Raw genomic sequence first — 20,195 nt, forward strand, 5'->3', positions numbered from 1 at the left:
GAGCCTCAGACGCACGGGCGCGGGGGACGGCGCAGGGGCCGCCTGGCTGGAGCAGCCAGAGGGGACAGCTTCTTCGAGAACGGAGGACACCTACGGTCCAGGGTCCTGGGCAGTCACGCCAGAGCTGAGCGGTGGGCGCGGCGCGAGAACGTAAGTAGCTCCCTGCGTGTCTGGCAGTGACACTGGGTCCTGCTCGGGGGTGACGGCCGGAGCGGAGGAGGACGCGCGAGGCTGCTGCGTTGTCACTGGGACACTGGCGCGGGGTTCAGCCGAGCGCTCACCCGGCTGGCAGCGCTGCAGGAGGGGCGAAGCAGATCTCCAACTCCTTTCTCCCATGCAGGCCCCCGACACTGCCGCGGGCGCCAAGAGGGAGCAGAGGGACCTGCGCTCGGGTGAGGGCACAGCTGAAATCCAGCAGCGCCGGCACCCACCAACCCCTCCGGTCTGTGGCCAACTTCTGCTCCGCGCCCGCACCCCAAGCTTTCCGGGAAGCCCTGCCCAGAGCTCTTGCTCGTGGGCAGTTGGGCATGGAGAGCCTGCGGGCCCGGCACGGCGGCTTCCCGGGCTTGGGCACTGAGGCGCGGGGCGTCACGCCACAGTGCCGGCGGGGCGAGGAGCGCGGGGGCCAGGCTAGGAGCGCACGGGCGTGTGCCTGTTCCGGCCCCTGCGGACCCATCTGGGCGTGGGCTTTGTTCGGAAGTGCCTACACCTGTGCCGACCACCGAGTTCAGGGGGCGAGGCCGACTTCGCTTCTCCACTCTCGCCGCCTGGAAAGGGCTCGGGGAATCGAGGCAGAACGGGAGAGACACGGAGGACAGAGGGGTGGGGCGCTTGCGGGGGCTTTGTCGGTCTTACAGGTGCGGGTCCCAGGCGTCCCTGCGCCCCGCCCTACCTCCGAGGGCTGGGACTTGTCCGGGTTGGCGCGCCGGGCTGGGGGCTGCCTGGGAAAATTGCCTTCCCAGCCCAGGCTCTTAGCGGTGGGATCTGGCATCCGCTCCGCCCGGGATGCTGTGTTGAGCCAGGAGTGATTACCCGCCCTGGAGCATCCATCTCGCAGCGAGCGCCATCTGCGCCGAGCGCCGCCCCCGGCCCCCTCCACGCCGCGCGGGTGGGCGCCGCCGCATCCTGGTCCCCGGCGGTTGGCCAGCTCAGCCACTCCCGGCCCGCATCTGCTAGAGTGCGGAGGGGGACGGGGTGTCGCGGTACGGTGAGCCTGGGAGTCATCATTTCTCCCAAAGCGGTGTCCTCAAGGCAGCAAGCGCTGCCAGAGGGCTCCCCGAGCCCCGGGGCTGGCGAACAGGCCGCTTCCTTCCCCGGATCGCCTCCCCTCCCGCCCGCGCCCGCGGCCACATCTTCGTCCCCTGTACGCTGGAGGGTGGCCCCTGCGCCGAGGGCACCGAGGGAGGGCGCCGAGCGGTGGCGTTTCTTTCGCAACCCGCCTCTCTCCTGCCCTTGTCTTCGCACCAGGGGCTCCAGCCCTTGGCTACCACCAGCGCAGAACTGTCCTGAGAAGGAAGCTTTCTTTTCCTTTCCGAGTCCCAGATGGTTAACGCTCAGAAGTGCAGGTCTAAGAGACCGGGCCCTTCCTCGCCCCAGGGTTTTGCAGGAGGAGATGGAGCCAAGTGTAATGGGGCAGGAGGCATTGGTTCTGCACCAGGAGCTCCCCCTGGGGTGGTCCTGGAAAGGAATACGGTAACCGCTGAACACAAACCTCGCAGGCTGGGCTGCTATATGGAACTGCATCATGCTAACCATGTCCTGCTGTTAAAATACTGTAATAATGGCAGTACTTGCTGAAGTACTGAAATGGAGTTAGGCAACTGATACTTTCTGCTTTAATGGTAATGATAGCCAAACTGTTTTGAGAGCTTTAGATGTGCTGGGCGCTGCACATGTTACGTGTATCATCTCATTTAATTCTCACAGCAACCCCATTTTAAAAATTAGGAAATGAAGGCTTAGAGAAGCCAAGTAACTTTCCCAAGGCCACACAGCTAGGAAGTAGGGGAGTGGGATTGCTTTTGTCCTTGTGCTTTACAATCCAAGACTGAGAATGTGGCCTTTTGGAGGCTTATCAATTTAGGGGAAACCTAAACCGCTGAGTGTTGAAAACCAGGGAGATACATTACAAGCCCATTTAATTCTGAGCTCTGCAGAGCTCGCAGTAGCGGGCAATATTGTAATTCAGAGAATCATATTGTGGAATAGCCTTTTATTCCCATATAACTCCTTTACATATTCTTTTCTTCCTGTTAGCTTTGAATATGTGGCTGTAAACCCACAATCCAACCCATTACAGTCACTGAACTGTTCTTAGTAACCAGGACCTCTGTGATTATATAGATGTTCCTGGCACATCATAAAGTTTCATAAAACTTTTTTTTTCTTTAAGGAAAAGTTCCCCAGCCCTGAATGTCCTTTGTACACGGTTTTGACTGCAAATGAGTTACTCCTCAAATTGGATGTTGAGTTTGAATAGGACCCTAGTATCCAATCTTAGGAAATCATTCTATTTCCTAAATATATAGAAACATGTGGGGACATTTATGAAGATGCTCCATGTTAACTGGTAGAAAAGGAAAATTTGAACCAAAGTGGAATCAGCTATTTCTGGAATAGCTTTTAGAATTATAATTAACTGATCAATTGGAAAAATTGATTTATTTTGCATTCATAATCCTACTGACTCATAGTCTTGTTTCAACCTTCTTTTTACTTTATTACAGGAAAGTTACTAAACATTTTACATAATCCAGGAATTTTAGAGCTATTAAAGGACTCAGGCAACATTGTATCTAACTAATCCTTCGAGTTTCAAAACAACTGCAGTAGGGCTCAGCCTTATAATGCAGGGTAGTGATGAGGTCTTTCAACTGAAGGCCATTGCCCTTGCACCACATCATTTTTGTTAACGCTACAGTAACAGTGAATGGAAAGCAAAGCATAGTGGGAAATAATACTTCCTGTGAGGCCAATACAACAATGATGGCAATAATTGCTAGGTGTAAGTGCTTCAGAAGTGTGAGGGGGTCCTGATAATGTATTCACCTGGGCTGTAGAAAATATCAAGAATCATTTCAAATAATGCTTTCATGCAGGTATAATTTTCCCTGTGTAACAGATTGAATATAAATAGACTCGACAGATATTATATTGTGTATGTACAAAGGAGTTATTCAATGGAACTCCACAGGAAGCTTTTCTGGTAAAAAGATTTCATTCATTCATTCACTCATTCCTTTCATTCCTTAATAAATATTTACTGAGAGCATGGCTTACTGTTTCAGGCAGTGGGGATACAGTGGTGAGCCAAACAGAATATCTGTTCTTAGGAAGATTAATTCTAATTTTATCTAGCTACATACTTAGCCACACACAGATTTTTTTCACATATCACAAATGCACAGCCGATGAACTTGCACAAACTATAACACATTGACTTAACTTAGCACTCAGATCAAGAAACAGGGTAATGCACATATGAGAAAGCCCTCTTGTGGCCCCTCCCAGTCATTACTCACCCCAAAGGGTGACCACTGAGGCACTGAGGCTTTTTCCTTATATTCTCACCATAGATCAGCAACTATTGGAATCTCATCCTCATTTTCAAAGGGAAGCTCGGTACCATCTGAGAAGCTCCGTAACCCATAGCAAATTTAACTGGAATGTAGAACTTCTAACATATTCTCTAGGAAGTTTTGTGCGTTTGAATCAAAAGACTGCTTTAGGTCAGTCTTCAACTGTTGCGATGATTGGTTAAGAGGAAGTGATTTGAAAAGTATTAAATACATTTAGATATTCTTTTCCCTTAAAATTTTATGCTTCCCTGACTGAAGGAGCCCTTCCGGGAACCTTTCTGGCAGGTGAGGACAGAGGAGAAAACTGGATGCTAAGGGCAAAAATCCAGTGACTTATTTTATTTAAACATTTTACTACATGGGCAGATGAAAAGCTCCTTCTGTTTAACACAGCCTCTATTGGGATCAAAGGCTGAAGTTTCTTTCCCCGCACCCAACAGCATTAATGAGACATAATTGACAGGTAAGGGTTGTATACATTTAATATGTACAACATGATATTTTGATATACATATACATTGTGAAATGATTACCACAATCAAAATAATAAACACATTTATCACCTCACACAGTTAATTTTTGTATGTGTGGTGAGAACATCTCCCCAATTCCCCTACCCCCTAGCAATCACCATTCAGCTCTCTGCTTCTGTGAGTTTGACTGAAGTTTCTAAGAATAGGAAGATGTACCGAAATGAACTGACGAATTTTTATTTTTTCTCTTAAAATTGAAAGCTACGAGAGGAAGGAAATAGGAGAATGGCTCTGCCTTCAGCTTCAGCAACTGTATATCCTTCATTATCAGATTGCCTTTAAATGGGGCAGCAAATGCAATATGTTTATTTAAAATACATTTTTGCTAAGTTAGTTTTTTATTGTGGTAAAATATATATGACATAGGATATGCCATTAAACTATTTCCAAGTGTATACTTCAGTGGCATTAAGTACATTCACATTGTGTGCAACCATCACCACTGTACCTCTCCAGAACATTTTTTGCCTTCTCAAATTGTAACTCTGTACACATTAAACAATAGTTCATAACCCCTCAGCCCCCAGCCCCTGGCAACCAACATCCTACTTCCAGTCTATGAATTTGACGACCCTAACATTGTATGAGTGGACAATATTTATTTGTCTTTCTGTAACTGGCTTATTTTGCTTGCCATAGTGCCTTCAAGGTTGATCCATGTGTCGGAATTTCCTTCCTTTGTAATGCTGAATAACATTTCATTGTACGTATAAGCCACATTTTGTTTATCCATTCATATGTCATATATACGTGGGTTACTTCCACCTTTTGGTTAATTGCAAATGATCCTGCTATGAACATGGTTGTACAAATATCTGAGTCACTGCTTTCAATTCTTTGGGGTATATACCCAGAAATGAGACTGCTAGATCATATGGTAGGTCTATGTTTTTTTTGAGACATTGTCATACTCTTTTCCGTAGTAACTGTACTGTTTTACATTTCTGCCAACAATGCACAAGTGTTCCAATTTGTCCACATTTTCTCCAACACTTGTTATTTTCTGTTTTCTTGATAATAGCCATCCTAATAGGTATGAAGTGCAGTCACTGTTACTTTTTTTTTTTTTTTTTTAGATGGAGTCTTGCTCTGTCACTTGGACTGGAGTGCAATGGTGCAGTCTTGGCTCACTGCAACCTCTGCCTCCTGGGTTCAAGTGATTCTCCTACCTCAGCCTCCCGATTAGCTGAGATTACAGGTGCCCACCACTGTGCCCAGTTAATTTTTGTATTTTTAGTAGAGACAGGGCTTCACCAGGTTGGCCAGACTGGTCTTGAACTCCTGACCTCAGGTGATCCATCTGCCTCGGCCTCCCAAAGTGCTGAGATTATAGGCGTGAGCCACCATGCCCAGCCACTGTTACCTTTTAAAGCTGTAAATTAATATCTATATATTCTGAACAGGTCATTCACAGCATTTCTAATTTATTGGATTAACATTTATTAATATGGAGGTGTATGGTTTTCAAAAGTATTAATTGATTACATACTTTGTGCAGAGCAAGAAATTGATGTTGTGGAGCATATGTGCTGTAGTCCAAGTCCAGGATAAGCCACCATTAGTGGCATACATTCATGTCATTTTTCTAAAATGTTGAATTAGAGTACCTTTGTCTGTAATGCACTTGTGCTAAATGATTTTGCTATGAGGGTAAGTTAAACAGATATGCTTTTTTTTTATTTTTTTACTGCCGAAGAATAGCATTATTATTTTAATCTAGAACAAGAGCAAATTTGCCCCATATCTGAAAATAGAAAGAAATATTCTTATGCTTAATGTTTAGGGATGTACTGGCGTTGTAAATTATAGTTCCACATTGGATATTTCTCTCTACCATTGAATCTTCAAAGATGACAGCATAAACCTTCACCACCCAATTATAATTGCTTAGCTGAGCTAATAAAAAAGATGTGGTGTCAACTTAATTGACCTGTTTTACTGGCCTACAAGACTGGAATTTCAAATTAGAAAAAGGTAATTTTTAACAGTGTGATGGAGGGTTTCCCTGAAGTGACTAAGAAGCTAGTGAAGATAAAAAAATAAAAAAAATTAAAAAATGCCAGTGGTAAAGGGAACAAATTTACAACCACTGATGTCCTGTCCTGTCCTGCACATACTGTCCTAATGGCATATTCAGTTGAACACAGGAATGACGAGTCTTAATTGTATTATGTGCTTCCTGAATGTCTTCCATATTGCTCTGGACTAAAACATTGTTTAATTCACATGAGAATGAAAATGACAGGTACTGTCAGGCAAAAGTGATCCTTTTGAAATTCTTCTCATTAAATAATGGTTGGAAGGGCTGGAAACTATATTTTGAAAATATATAAATTGAATATATATATGTTGAATATATATATATGTTTAAATTTTATTATGTGCATAGTGTGTTGGTTCAAAACCCACTGTAACTAGAAAAAAAAAAAATCTATTCCTAGGGCAATCTGAGGGAAAACTGTAGGAGGTCTTCCACTGGGTAATATGCAATGAATTCGATTTATCTTTCTCAAGTGGGCTGAGAGCATTCAAAAAATTCAGTATGAGTATTCAGCATGTAGTGATCTTTTCTCCAAATTTCAACTTTAAAACTAATTTCATGCCACTTTTTGATGTCCTTGGCATTTGAATGGCATGATTTATGGCATGCATTTTTGACGAACATTTACAGACTCATATTCAACACCACTGACAGATTCTCTCAAGAGAAAGAGGAAGTACTAATCTTCCATTAATTATGCCTCAAGGTAAGAATGGCCTGTCCAGAGTTTCCTCCTGGAGTTTTTTGGTTCTCTGAGGAAGGATGGCTTGCGAGTGAGTCCGCTGCTGCCTTCCAAAACCTGGTGCGCCTTTTCAGTCCCTTACCTCAATAGAGAGCTACAAGGACAAAAGTGAACAAAGGAGGCCTGTTTTGCCTGCCCCACTTGCTGGGCTGTTGTCTTGGCCCTTTTCAGTGAAGGGAGGGGGGAGCTGGGTCAAAGTTGAAGAACACTGAAAAGGAATTCAAGCTTCATGTCGAAATTTGAATTATAGCTTCAGTTTGAGTGCCGAGTAGATTAGTTCGAATTGAAATTTTTGAATCTGTGGAAGCTTAAGTGACAGATGGTGTTGGAACAACCTACATAGAGCTGGATGGCACACCCGAAATGTTGAGTGCCCAAGTGAGGCACTTGGTAAACATCTAGTTAACTGACAAAAGTTTTAAGACTGTAGGAAGTGCAGTTTGCTGCTGTACACTGCGTTAAGACATTGGGCTGTGTGAATTAAAGGGAGGCCCCTGTGTCTGGCGCTCACTCAGATGCACTTGTCCCATCTAATTGCATTGCAAATATTCTTCTGACTGTTCTGCAGCTTTCCCTTCTATTATCTAGTTGAATAAATACAGAAATGCCCAGCCAGCTTCCCTTGTAAAATTGCATCGCAGTGTTTTGGTGTTGTCCACAGATTGTTTTGATGTGTGACAAGATACATCTGTCCTAAATATTGTCTAACCAGCATTTTTTTCCCAGATAAGTATATTTATGAAGTGTGATTTTGGCTTTCTGCTCCCAGTGGGAGTGCATCACTCTTATATTTGCTCTTGAAGTTTTTCCTATGGCACCTGGTTTTCCATTCCTTTTGTGAGGCAGCATCTGATTCGAAACGTTTCAGTAGGAAATGTTTTCTAGTATGTGCATCACTAGAATAATAAAAGCGGCTACTAGGAGGTGGAGGGCACTATAATGTATTCGAATAAGTGAAATAAAAAGCAATTTTGGGTAATTTGAAATTCTTCCTGGTATTCTGTAAAACTACAATTGGAAATGGAAAAATTGTAGTATTTGAAAACTGAAAAATTCGGAGTTGAAACATTAACCAAATTTTGCTTTGGCATTTTTGACTACTTAAATGACTCGACATAGTCTTTTCTTCTGATATTAGTAGCATGATGGCTAAAAGCCATTTTTGTAAATGTATATTTAGTACATTCAAATGAGTATTTCTACTGTTAGGGAAATAACATTGACATGGCAATATTTGAACAGTAACATGGAAATTCAGACATAATAAATAACGTAAACAATACCCAATTTACTTCAGAATGGTTATATTAACTTACACGGCATGTTGTGTTTTACATGAATCATATACCTTGTGTGTTTCATGAATTTTAAGGTAAATTGCATTTTAATAGATGTGCTGGGGTTTAAAAAACTCCATGGTTATGTATATGTTTCTAGTAACGGTTACTGTGATGTGAAATTATAATGGAAGGTAAATAGATGTCGAGGGTCCATTGCTGTTCTAAAACCATGAGCGGGGGTGGGGGGAGGTTTATTAAACAGCAGAGAGGGAGTGAGTTCATGATCAGACTTGTTTGCTGGAACTGAGAATGAAGAGTGCAGGTGAAGGAATGTGAAGGATTCAGATGGAGAGAAGGCTCAGACGAACAGGAAGAATTATGACATCCCCAAGAAGTGTCCTATGGCAGATGGAGCCAGAGAAATTTTCAGTGAAGAGAAAGTGAAGAACAAAATGCTGTAAAGGTAATAGCTTAAAATTTGAAAGAAAGAGAAAGGGCAAAGGATAAACGTTTTTATGGCTATTGCCTGGCTAGTGGAGAATAGTCTCCACTTCATATTATCACTCAATATGAAATATTTTAGAGATATTTTACTGTAGTACTTTGGGTCATTGAAGTAACTTGACATCATAAAATAGAAATAACTCATAAGTCACCTTACAAAAATGAAATATGATAAGACATTTACATTTAAAAGAAATGTATTGAGAAGAATTTAGTAAGAATTGAAAGCTAAAATTATTTCAGCTTAAATTCCTAGCCAAGTCCACTCTATTTTCCAGCTGTTTTGTTCCTTTATGTACAGGTGGCCCCAGCTTGAGAAAGTTAGCATATGAAAATGTGAACTTTGGCCAGGCGCAATGGCTCACGCCTGTAATCCCAGCACTTTGGGAGGCCAAGGTGGGTGGATCATGAGATCAGGAGTTTGAGACTAGCCTGGCCACCATGGTAAAACCTCTCCCTGCTAAAAATACAAAAACAAAAATTAGCCGGGCATGGTGGTGTGCACCTGTAATCCCAGCTACTTGGGAGGCTGAGGCAGGAGAATCACTGGAACCCAGGTGGCAGAGGTTGCAGTGAGCCAAGATTGTGCCACCGGCCTGGGCAATAGAGCGAGCGAGAAGCTGTCTCAAAAAAAAAAAAAAAAGAAAAGAAAAAAGAAAAAGTGTGAACTTATCAAACCCATATAGGGTAACTGTTCACATCAAACAGGATTCTTCACTTTGTATAAGGATTATATGATGAGTGAGCTCCTGTAATGTATCAAAGTTCAATTCATGAAAAAATTTTCAGAAATATCTAAGTAGATAGTCTCTTGAAAGAGCAAATAGATACCAAGTGAAACCTAAGCAAATAAGGCTAAATAAAAATTAGTAAAGAGGTAGACAGGTGGGTCTGGGTGTGGTGGCTCACGCTTGTAATCCCAGCACTTTGGGAGGCCTAGGCGGGCGGATCACTTGAGGTCAGGAGTTTGAGACCAGCCTGGCCAACATGGTGAAACCCCATCTCTACTAAAAGAATACAAAAATGAGCTGAGTGTGGTGGTGGGCGCCTGTAGCCCCCAGCTACTCAGGAGGCTGAGGCAGGAGAATCGCCTAAACTCGGGAGGTGAAGGTTGCAGTGAGCTGCGATCGTGCACTTGCACTACAGCCTGGGCAACAGAACGAGACTCCATCTCAAAAAAAAAACAAAAACACAAAAAAAAGGTTGTAAATGCAGAGAGAATATATGTTTGTATAAAAATATTTGATATTTGCTCTAAATAACATTGAGGGGCCAAGTCTACATGATAAAGGAAAGCAGATAACTAAACAGTCATCCAGGCATTTGGGGCCCTTGCTTATCTTAGCTTTCCCCACGTCTTCTAACTTCGGAAACAATCCTTGCTCTGTTCTGCGAAGAGCCTGAGCTGCTCTTCACATTATGCATGGTGGTATGTATCTGACAGCCCCCAAATTTGATAAATGAGTGAGTGCAAAAGTGAATGACTGAATACATGAATATTGCAAAATGTCAGAATGTCAGGTGGATCTTTGTTGGAGAAAATTGGGGGGTTTTGTTCTTTGCCCTGGTTTGAAGACATAGATAAAGTCTAGACCATGAGAAACCAAACATTTATAATTTCATGCCTGGACTCTGTAGATTGTAATTTGCTTGCTGGTTCTAAATTAGGCACTTGAGCAAGCAGGTGAAATCATTCAATCCAGAAGGGTACCATTTTAAAAATTGCTGCTGTGGAGGTCTAAATGACATCCTTGTGACCCAAAAGAGTTCCTCTATAATTTTCTACCTTTGCTAATGGCTGATGATTCCAGATTTGCATGCGGCCTTCCTTTTCCTTCACTGTCTGAAGCTGGTGCTTGTCATTTTCCTCCGGAGGTCTCTGGGTGGCTGCACACTGACTGAGTTAAGCACTTTCTGAGATTGCTTTCTACCCTCTGAATTTGAAGAAATCAGAAGTGAGGCATACAGAACTGAAATGAAAAGCGAAGAGACTGGTATGTGGAACAGATCAGAAGCTCTCATGCTGTAGCTTTAAAAATGGAACTTTCTCCCCTAAGATGTGAGTTGAATTACAGCATGGCCTTTCCTAACTAGTTAGTGGGTTATAGGGGTTGGATTCAGGGCAGTGGTGCCATATTAGAGACACCTAGAATAAAAAGTTATGTAACATCTTTGGTTAAATAAAGTTTGAGAAGTACTTGGCTACTCCACATAGATTAAGAAACCTCAGTACACTTCATGGCTTTGGAAAAGTTACTTAAGTACTTCTTTTCTTTATTTAGAAAATAGAAATAAAACACAAAATCTTTGTCACCACCCAACCATACCTCACAAGGGTATGTGACTGTAACAAATGATGATGAAATGAAAGTGCTAAGAGAGAAAGATGACATAAATCTGTGTTATTACGTAGAATGCACTTGACAGTTTTTGCACCAAAAACTTGCTTCAGGCATATGTATGTATCATATATTCTTAACAATATATGTGTCTACTTGATTTTGAAAAAATGAAGTGGTCTTACGCTGCAGCCTGGGAGATTGATACCCCTGTTGATGCTGTGGGATAGGACTGTTCTCAAAACACGAATTATAATCTTACTCTCCAAAAAAATGATAATATATATGTTAAAGTCATGTCGAGTCAATATGATGAAATAACAGTCAGCAAAGGTGTCAGCAGTGTTCCTTCTGAGAAGAAACTTTTTATTTTTCAGTTGCAGTCAATGTCCATAAATGTAATTGTATCTTATTTCAAGCCATAATCCATTCATATTTTTTGAAAGGACAGTCAATAATTTTGTTGTGTGTCAGGCATGACTAACTAGCAACCCCATAAACCAATAAAGGATGAAACCATTTTAATATATTAAATTCATCTAGTTTACAAACTGCATGTACTTAGAAGTTTGAAATAATGGGAGATACATGCAGTGTGGCTTGTGAGCAGGTTTTTTTATATACAGTTGAGGTATTTTGCATGAATTCCGTTCCTCTGCACCTCAGTGAAGAGATGGAAATTAAACATTGTAATCGTTATTGACCTGGACTCTGTCGACACAGAGTTTTAGAAATGGGAATGTGTTATGTGTTGAATTATGTCCCTTAAAATTCATATGTTGAAGTCCCAACCCCCAGTGCCTGAGAATGTGACCTTATTTGTAGATAGGGTCTTTACAGTTAAAGTGAGATAATTAGTTTAGGTCCCAATCCAATATGATTAGTGTCCTTATAAAAAGAGGCAATTTAGAGGTAGGAAGAGTTGAAGAAGGCCTGTGGAAATGAAGGCAGAGATCTACAAGCCAAAAAAGGCCAAAGGTTGCCAGCAAACCGCCAGAAGCCAGAAGAGATGGATGGAACAGGTTCTCTCTCACAGCCCTTGGAAGGGACCAACCCTGCCGACACTTGGATCTTGGACTTCCTGTCTCCAGAACTATGAAATAATAAACTTCTGCTGTGCAAGCCTTCCATTTTGTGGTACTTTGTTACAGCAGCCCCAGCAAACTAATACAGAATACAATAATAGTTCATCTGTTTCTAAACCTATTCTTACCAAAAAGAGACAGGGAGAGAAAGAATACAGCTTTCCCATACCTCTGTGTCATATATCTATGTCTACAGAGTCCTCCCTCAGTATCCAAGGAAGATTGGTTCTCAGACCACCCCCTAACCCCCAGGATATCAAAATCCGAGGCTATTCAAGTCTCTGATATAAAATGGTTTAGTATTTGTATATAACCTATGTACATCCTTCCATATATTTAAAATCATCTCTAGATTACAATGTAAATGCTATGTAAATAGTTCTTACACTATATTGTTTTTAAATTTATATTATTTTAAATTGTTGCAGTGTTTTATTTATTTGTTTATTTAAGGATATTTTCCATCAGTGATTGGTTGAATCTGCAGATGCAGAACCCAGGGATACAGAAGACCAACTGTATTTCTATCTCTATCTCATCATCTATATCTATATCTGAATCTATACCTACATCTGTATCTATCTATCTATCTATCTATCTATCTATCTATCTATCTATCTATCTATCTATCTATCTCTGTATACTTTGTGTACCAAAGGAATACATATATAGTAATTGGCTATTTAGAAAGTTATTCCTTGAATTAAGGCACAGAGATGCTGGGAGTGGTGAAGAGGGTATTAATTTTATTACCTGGACAAATGTTTGAAGTTGGTAGTTTAATTAGTTGATTACCTTTTTTGATTATAATCAACTGCAACTTTGCTGCCTCCATCAAGTGTAAATTTTTATCACCTGGTAACTTAAAGGTACATATTTTGTTTAAGTCTCTACAGGTGCCCGTACTGTGCCTTGGTAGTCATAAGGTTTCTTTCAACATGAAAAATGTTACAGTTGCTGATATTTACTCATGCTGAGGAAAGCAAAGCCTTAAATGAGCTAGCTCTTGGACAACGTCAGCCTGAATGCTGTTTCAGTGGGGCAGGGTAAAAATGGCATTGTGGAGGATTTTCCAGCTAGCTATAATCAGGCAGCACCACTGTCTGTTTGGAGAAACAGAATTGTCAAGAGCTTTGCTAAAACTTGAATATTAATTTGAATATACTGTGAACTCTAAAACCATTTCAGCTGCTCCTTTATGATGTCTGCCCACTTGGTGTGAATGGCTGTTCTTCATTCCTGCCAGCGACAGCCTTGTCTGTCTTGGATGGTGAGCTCCTCCAGGAAAATGACCTTACCTACTAATGTCATGTGTATGGCGTTTAATGAACTGTGACATACAAAAAAAGGATCTAATTGTTTTAAATAATAGCAATGAGATTATTTGGTAGGAAGATTCTTGGGATGAACACTGAGAACTTTTCAATTCTGAGTTTGTGTCATTCGCTGATCTCATTTTAATATATAGACCATTTGCCAATTTGGGGTTTCCTCCTGGTGAATATGTTCTTTCTGTGCTACAGATATAAGTTGATTTATGATCCTGACAGGAGCGACTAATGAGAATCTACCAATATCCAGCAGAAAATAATTTTGAATTATGGCTATTTTTATTATGGATATTCTCGCAGCTTCTTTTTAACACACAAGGAAGTGAAGTGAAAATTGATTGACATGTTTAAGGCCCTAGACAGGAGCAGAGTACAGGCAATAGTTTGTATCTGAATATCACTGTTTCAATATGAGCTCTTTAGATCTTTTAAATATTTGTCCTGAAAGACAAAGTTCTAAGGACAGTCTGAAAGATTTATGGATAACACTGTCATATTTAGTGGTTGACCAAAGTCTGTTTGCAGATGTACTAACATGGGACCAGCAATGCCAGTTCTGTGGTAAATCACCAGCTTTAGATACATTTTATTACTTTGAATGGTTAGTCTATATTTTCTTGCATCAAACTCACATTTTAGAATTTTATGTACTAGACCACCCCATCTTTTTTCCTGTTCTAGACAACAGAATACATCTTGGGAAACCAGTTACTGCCTGGAAAATGGAAATAGGCTGTGTTGTGGCTACCTGCACCTACTCTGGTCATCGTCTAAGCATAATTCCAGCCCTTCCCCCTCCCTCTTTGGTCTCCTCTGCACAGTTAGAAGTGGGGCCAGTCAGGAATATGCATGTGTTATACACCTGTGACCAAGAGATCCTCCATCACGGAATGGCAGAGTATCAGTTACTTGGAGTGGATGACTCGTGGCAGCTGCTGTCTGTGACCCACCGGGCTCTCTGCCCTGCACTGACAGCTGCACATCACATCCTGTGATCACACCACCTCAGCCACCTCCATGACCAATTCATCAAAAAAAGGGGGCTGAGCCTACTGATCCCAAGGTATTACTGTATGGGCACCCTGCTCCCAAGGTATTATATGTAAAGTTGTCTCTCTGAATTTTAGGAAATAAGATCACAATGATTTTTATAACTTATTACTATTAATAAATAACAATAATCCCTGCCATTTATTGGTTGCTTAACTGAATGGAACACCTTAATGAATGATTGCATTTAATCTTCACAAAAACCCTTTATATCAGAAGCTAGCAAATTGTTTCTATAAAGGGCGAGATAGTACAAATATTTAGGCATTGTAGGCCATTTGATGTCTCCAAAAATTCTCATAGACAATATATAAATGAACAGGCATGGCCATGTAAAATTTTCATTTCAAAATTGGCGGCAGGCCAGATTTGGCCCATGGTCAAAGTTTTCCAACCTCTGCTTTATGCTATTATACCCATTTTATATATGAGGAAACTGAGGCTCAGGGAGTTTAGATGATTAAAATAACATAGCTGCTAAGTTGCAGAGCTAGGATTCTGACCCAAGGAATTTGACCCGTATCCCTCAGTCATAATTCCTGCACGTTACTGTGTCATGCTACTGTGATAAATGACAAGGAAAATGGACTTTTAGTTCCTGCATGTTGAGAGTTATAGTTATGACCTAAACTTTTAAGTGGAATGTTGTATAGAGAGCTGAGTCCTGAAGATGCTATTTAGGCAAATGTAGATAGTCTGATCTAATCTATAGCACATTCAAATGATGTAATTGCATCCTTGACTAATTGAAAAAAGCTTCTAAAGTTCTTTGAGCGATCTGATATTGTAGCTGTTTTAGTCAATAGGATTGCAAAAAGCAAATGACCCTAATTTTTAAAAATATGTAAATTATTAGTTTTAAAATTTTCTTTATACGTTGGGGGTCCAAGTGTTACATAGTGAGATAACATTTGCATATTCTCAAGGAAAAAATTTTATTTTCACAGAAACAAATTATGTAGAAGAGTTTCTCCCATATTTAACATTAACTCCTTGAACGAGAACTCTAAAGGCTTTTATTTTCCAGGATGGACAACTCCTTTTGTGTTTTATTTCCATGGTAACAGTTAAGTTTGGGCTTAAGAACAACAAACCTACAAGATAACCATCTAGTTGACATGAATGGGCATCCCCTTAGGGAATTTGCAGTGCTTCATGGTGTCCAGATCGCACCTGAAGTAGAATTACAGAGGCCTGTTGTGTTTTTTATACAGCAAGCTCTTTAAAAGCTGAAGGTTCTCAGAGTAGGCTGAAATTAGGAAATACTTAGTTTCAGATAACAGTTCAGCACACACAAAAATATTGTGAGCAGCCAGACCTGAAAGGCATTCCCAGGACACCATCAAGAACTCCAGAACTCACAGCTTCTGACCTTTGGGTGAATGAAATTTTAGGAAGAGTGCAGCTGGCAAAATGGGGGCTTCATGTGACTAAACATTGTTGCTCATACTTTGAGGGAAGCTCAAAAGGGAGCCACTCCCTAGCAGAGAAATCTTTGGAAATCTGAAATCTTTGAATATAAGTGAGCCTCCATTCATTACTAAGAAAGCTGACAGAGGAGTAAAACCCAACTAGTGGAAAAGTTGACTGCTGTGCTCTTGTATGTGAAGTGGTTACTGTAAATTAATTGGTGTAACAAATTATAAAGGGTATGGTTGATGAATGTAGAAAACTTTTTTCTATTGGATCAGTTCCTTAAGTCCTTGGCTTAATTCATTTAATGAAAAAAAAAATGTAACCCAAATTAAAAAATGGAATTATGGTACTATGGACAACACTTTGTTGTAAAATATATTTTATAACTTTATTAAGGTATATTTTACGTATTATCAAATGACCCACATTAAGTACAGATGCTTCTCTACTTCCATTGGGATTACAGCCCAATAAGTCCATTGTAAAGTCAAAAAAATCGTAAGTTGAACCATTGTAAGTCATGAATCATCCATATACAATTATTAATAAATTTATAAATTGTGCAGCTATGGTAAGCAGAATTCTATTATGACCCCTAAGACTCTCACCCCTGGTGTGCATGCCCAAGTGTGATACCTTCTCCTTGAGTGTGTGTGGGACCTGTGGCTATGTTGGCATGTCACTTTCATAACTAGGTAACATTATATGGCAAAGGTGAAGGGATTTTGCAGATATAATTAAGGTCTCATGTCAGTTGATTATGAGTTAATGGAAAGGGAGATATCTTAGTTGGGCCTGAATTAGGTGTAAATCCTTTAAAAGGGACTGTTATGAGACCTAAGATAAATATTGTACAAGAAACAAAAAAAGGGGAAAAAAAAGGATTGTTATGAAAGAGACACTCTCCTACTGGCTTTGAAGAAGCTAACAACCATGTTATGAATTGCTTATGAAGAAGGGCAACTGCAGTTCTTCGTGGGGAACTAAATTCTGCCAACAACCTAAGTAAGCAGGGAAATTCTGCCAACAACCTAAGTAAGCAGGGAACCTTACTAAGTAAGTAAGCAACCTAAGGACTCCAAGCTCCAGATGAGAAAGCAGCCTAAATGACACCTTGATTGCAGACTTAGGAGAACCACCTTGACCATGCCTGGGCTTCTGACCTAGGAGAAGCTGAGATAATAAATGTGTGTTGCTTTACGTCTCAAGATTTGTTGTAGTTTGTTATGCATCAGTAGAAAACTAACATAGCAATGATCACTGCAATCCAATTTTGAAATTTTTATCGCCCCCCAAAATTTCCTTGAGCCTATTTGCAGTCAAACTATGCTCTCATCCCATGGGAACCACTGACCTGTTTCCTTCCTCTACAAAGTTGCCTTTTCTGGACATTTCATATTAATGGAATCATATACTATAGAATCTTTTATGTCTGGCTTCTTTCAGGTAGCATAACGTTTTTGAGGGTTCTCCATGTTGTAACATGTATCATTGATATTCTCTGGTATATAGATACCACACTGAGTTTATGTATTCACCAGCGGATGGACATATGGACTGTTTCCAATTTGAGACTATTATTAATAATGCTGCTATGAATATTAGCATACAAGTCTTTACGTGTCCCTATGTTTTCATTTGTCTTTGATAGATACTTACTAGTGGAATTGCTGGCTTGTATGGTATAGTTATATTTATGATTTAAGATACTGCCAAACTGTTTTTTAAAGTGGCTGTATCATTTTACTTTCCCAACCAGGAATGCATGAAGGTTACAGTTTCTTGACATCCTTGCCAATCTGTAGTATTGCCTGTCATTTTTTTTTTTTTTTTTTTGAGATGGAGTCTCGCTCTGTCACCCATGCTGGAGTGCAATGGTGCAATCTCGGCTCACTGCAACCTCTGCCTCTGGGTTCAAGTGATTCTCCTGCCTCAGTCTCCCTAGTAGCTGGGATTACAGGCATGCATGCACCACCACACCCAGCTAATTTTGTATTTTTAGTAGAGATGGGGTTTCACCATGTTGGCCAGGCTGGTCTCAAACTCCTGACCTCAGGTGATCCACCTGTTTCAGCCTCCCAAAGTGCTGAGATTACAGGCGTGAGCCATCATGCCCGGCTTGCCTGTCTTTTTTTATTATGGCCATTCTAGTGACCGTGGAGTGGTATTTCATGGTAGTTTTACTTGCACTTTGCTAATGACTATTAACGTGGAGCATATTCTCATAACTACTGGTGTATCATCTTTGGTGAAATGTCTAAATGTTTTGCCGGTTTTTAGAACGGAATCATTTATCTTCTGATTATTGAGTTTATTTTGTAAAAATATTTTCTGGATACAAGTTCCTTATCATATATATGACTTGCGAATATTTTTCTCCTATTTTGTGGGTTGTCTTTTTACTTTCTTGATATGCCCTTTGAGGCAAAAAAGTTTTTCGTTTTGTTAAGTTCAATGTAACTGTCTTTTCTTTTGTTGCTTGTGCTTTTGGTGATATATCTAAGAATTTATCTCCTCACTCAAGTTCACAAAAATTTACTCACATGTTTTCTCTTAAGAGTTTTCCATATACATTTTAAGATCAACTTGTTAATTTCATGGAAAAAAGTGCTATGATTTAAGGTAGTACATTAAATCAATAGATCAACTTGGGAAGAATTGCCATCTTAATATCAAATCTTCCAATTCATAACATTTAATGTCTATTTATTTAGATTTTCTTCATGTTCTCTTAACAATGCTTTGAGTTTTTGATGTACAAATCTTGCATTTTTTGTTGAATTTATTTTAAAGTATTTTATTTTTTGTGGTGCTATTGTGATGGAATTATTTCCTTCATATCATTTTATATCATTTGTTAGTGATGTGTAAAAAGAAAATTGACCTTACATCCTATATCTTGCTAAACTTGTTTATTAATTCTAGTAGTTTTTAGAAATGGATTTCTCAGGATTTCCTACATTTGTGTCATCTCTGAATAAAGACAGTTTTGACTCTTCCTTTCTTATTTTGATGCCATTGATTTTTATGTTCCTTATTGTACTAACTAGAAGCTCCAATACAGTGTTGAATAGAACTGGTTAAGAGTGGACATCCTTGTGTTGTTCCCAATCTTAGGGGGAAAGCTTTCACCCTTTTGTATTAGGTATGTTAACTGTGGATTTTTTAATAGGAGTCCTTTATTTAGTTGAGAAATTTACTTCTATTCTAGCTTGTTGAGAAATTTTTTTTTTATCATGAAAGGAATTTTTTTAAATGCATTTCCAGCATCTGTTAAAACTATAATGTGATTTTTGTCATTTATTAATATAGTATATTATATTAATTGATTTTTGGATGTTAAAACAAACTTCTGCAATACATCCCACTTGGTCATATTGTACCATCCTTTTTATGTGCTGCCAAATTCAGATCGTTAATATTTTAGGATATTTGCTTCTGTGTTCCTTAGGGATGTTGATATGTAGTTTTCTGTTCTTATAATGCCTTGGTCTGATTTTGTTACCAGAGTAAAACTGGCCTTATAGATTGTGTTGGGAAGTGTTCTCTCATCTATTTTTTGAAAGTTTGTGGAAGAATAGAATTCACCAGTGAAGCAATCTGGGCCTGAATTTTTCTTTTGGGAATATTTTAAAATCTTAATTTTTTTTTTTTTACTTCTTATAGGCCTATTTAGATTTTCCATGTCTCCTTGAGTTGGTTTTAGTAACTTGTTTTTATTCTTTTTTTCTTGAACTATTTTTGAATGGTTGCTCTAGTCATTATAATGTGCATCTTATTTTACTCTACTTCAGAGTAATACTAATTTAATTCTAATAAAATATAAAATCTTTACTTCAATACATCTCCTTTTCCTCCCCCACTCTTTTATGTTATTATTGTCATTTATATTACACATATGAATACTCCATTTAGTGCTCTAAGTATTGCTTTATAAAATCTTTGTTTACATGGAAATGTGGGTTTTTTTGCTTTGTTTTTGAAGGATCACTGTGGGATAGTCTTGATAGATTTTTTCCTTCTTTCAGTAGTTTGATTATTTTATTCTACTGCCTTCAGACCTCCATTGTTTTTTGTTTTGTTTTTAAATTTTTAATTTTTGTGGCTACATAATAGGTGTATATAGTTGTGAGGTACATGAGATGTTTTGATTCAGGCATGCAATGTGTAATAATCTTTTTTTTTTTTTGAGACGGAGTCTCGCTCTGTCCCCCAGGCTGGAGTGCAGTGGCCGGATCTCAGCTCACTGCAAGCTCCGCCTCCCGGGTTCACGCCATTCTCCTGCCTCAGCCTCCC

At 39.8% G+C, this 20,195-nt stretch overlaps 1 protein-coding gene across 5 annotated transcripts in view; it reads left to right on the forward strand.

Moving 5' to 3' along the window:
• NRCAM (neuronal cell adhesion molecule) overlaps positions 1–20,195 on the forward strand; it is a 326,614-nt gene continuing 306,419 nt past the window's right edge. For 4 of the 5 annotated variants that reach the window (XM_011948188.1, XM_011948189.1, XM_011948191.1 and 1 more), the window contains exon 1: positions 1–150. The gene's annotated coding sequence lies outside the window, so the exon portion shown is untranslated. The remainder of the gene's footprint in view (positions 151–20,195) is intronic. The other variant, XM_011948187.1, reaches the window with a different exon arrangement.

Source organism: Colobus angolensis, unplaced genomic scaffold (genome assembly GCF_000951035.1).
Source record: "Colobus angolensis palliatus isolate OR3802 unplaced genomic scaffold, Cang.pa_1.0 Scaffold275, whole genome shotgun sequence".
Lineage (NCBI taxonomy): Eukaryota > Metazoa > Chordata > Mammalia > Primates > Cercopithecidae > Colobus > Colobus angolensis.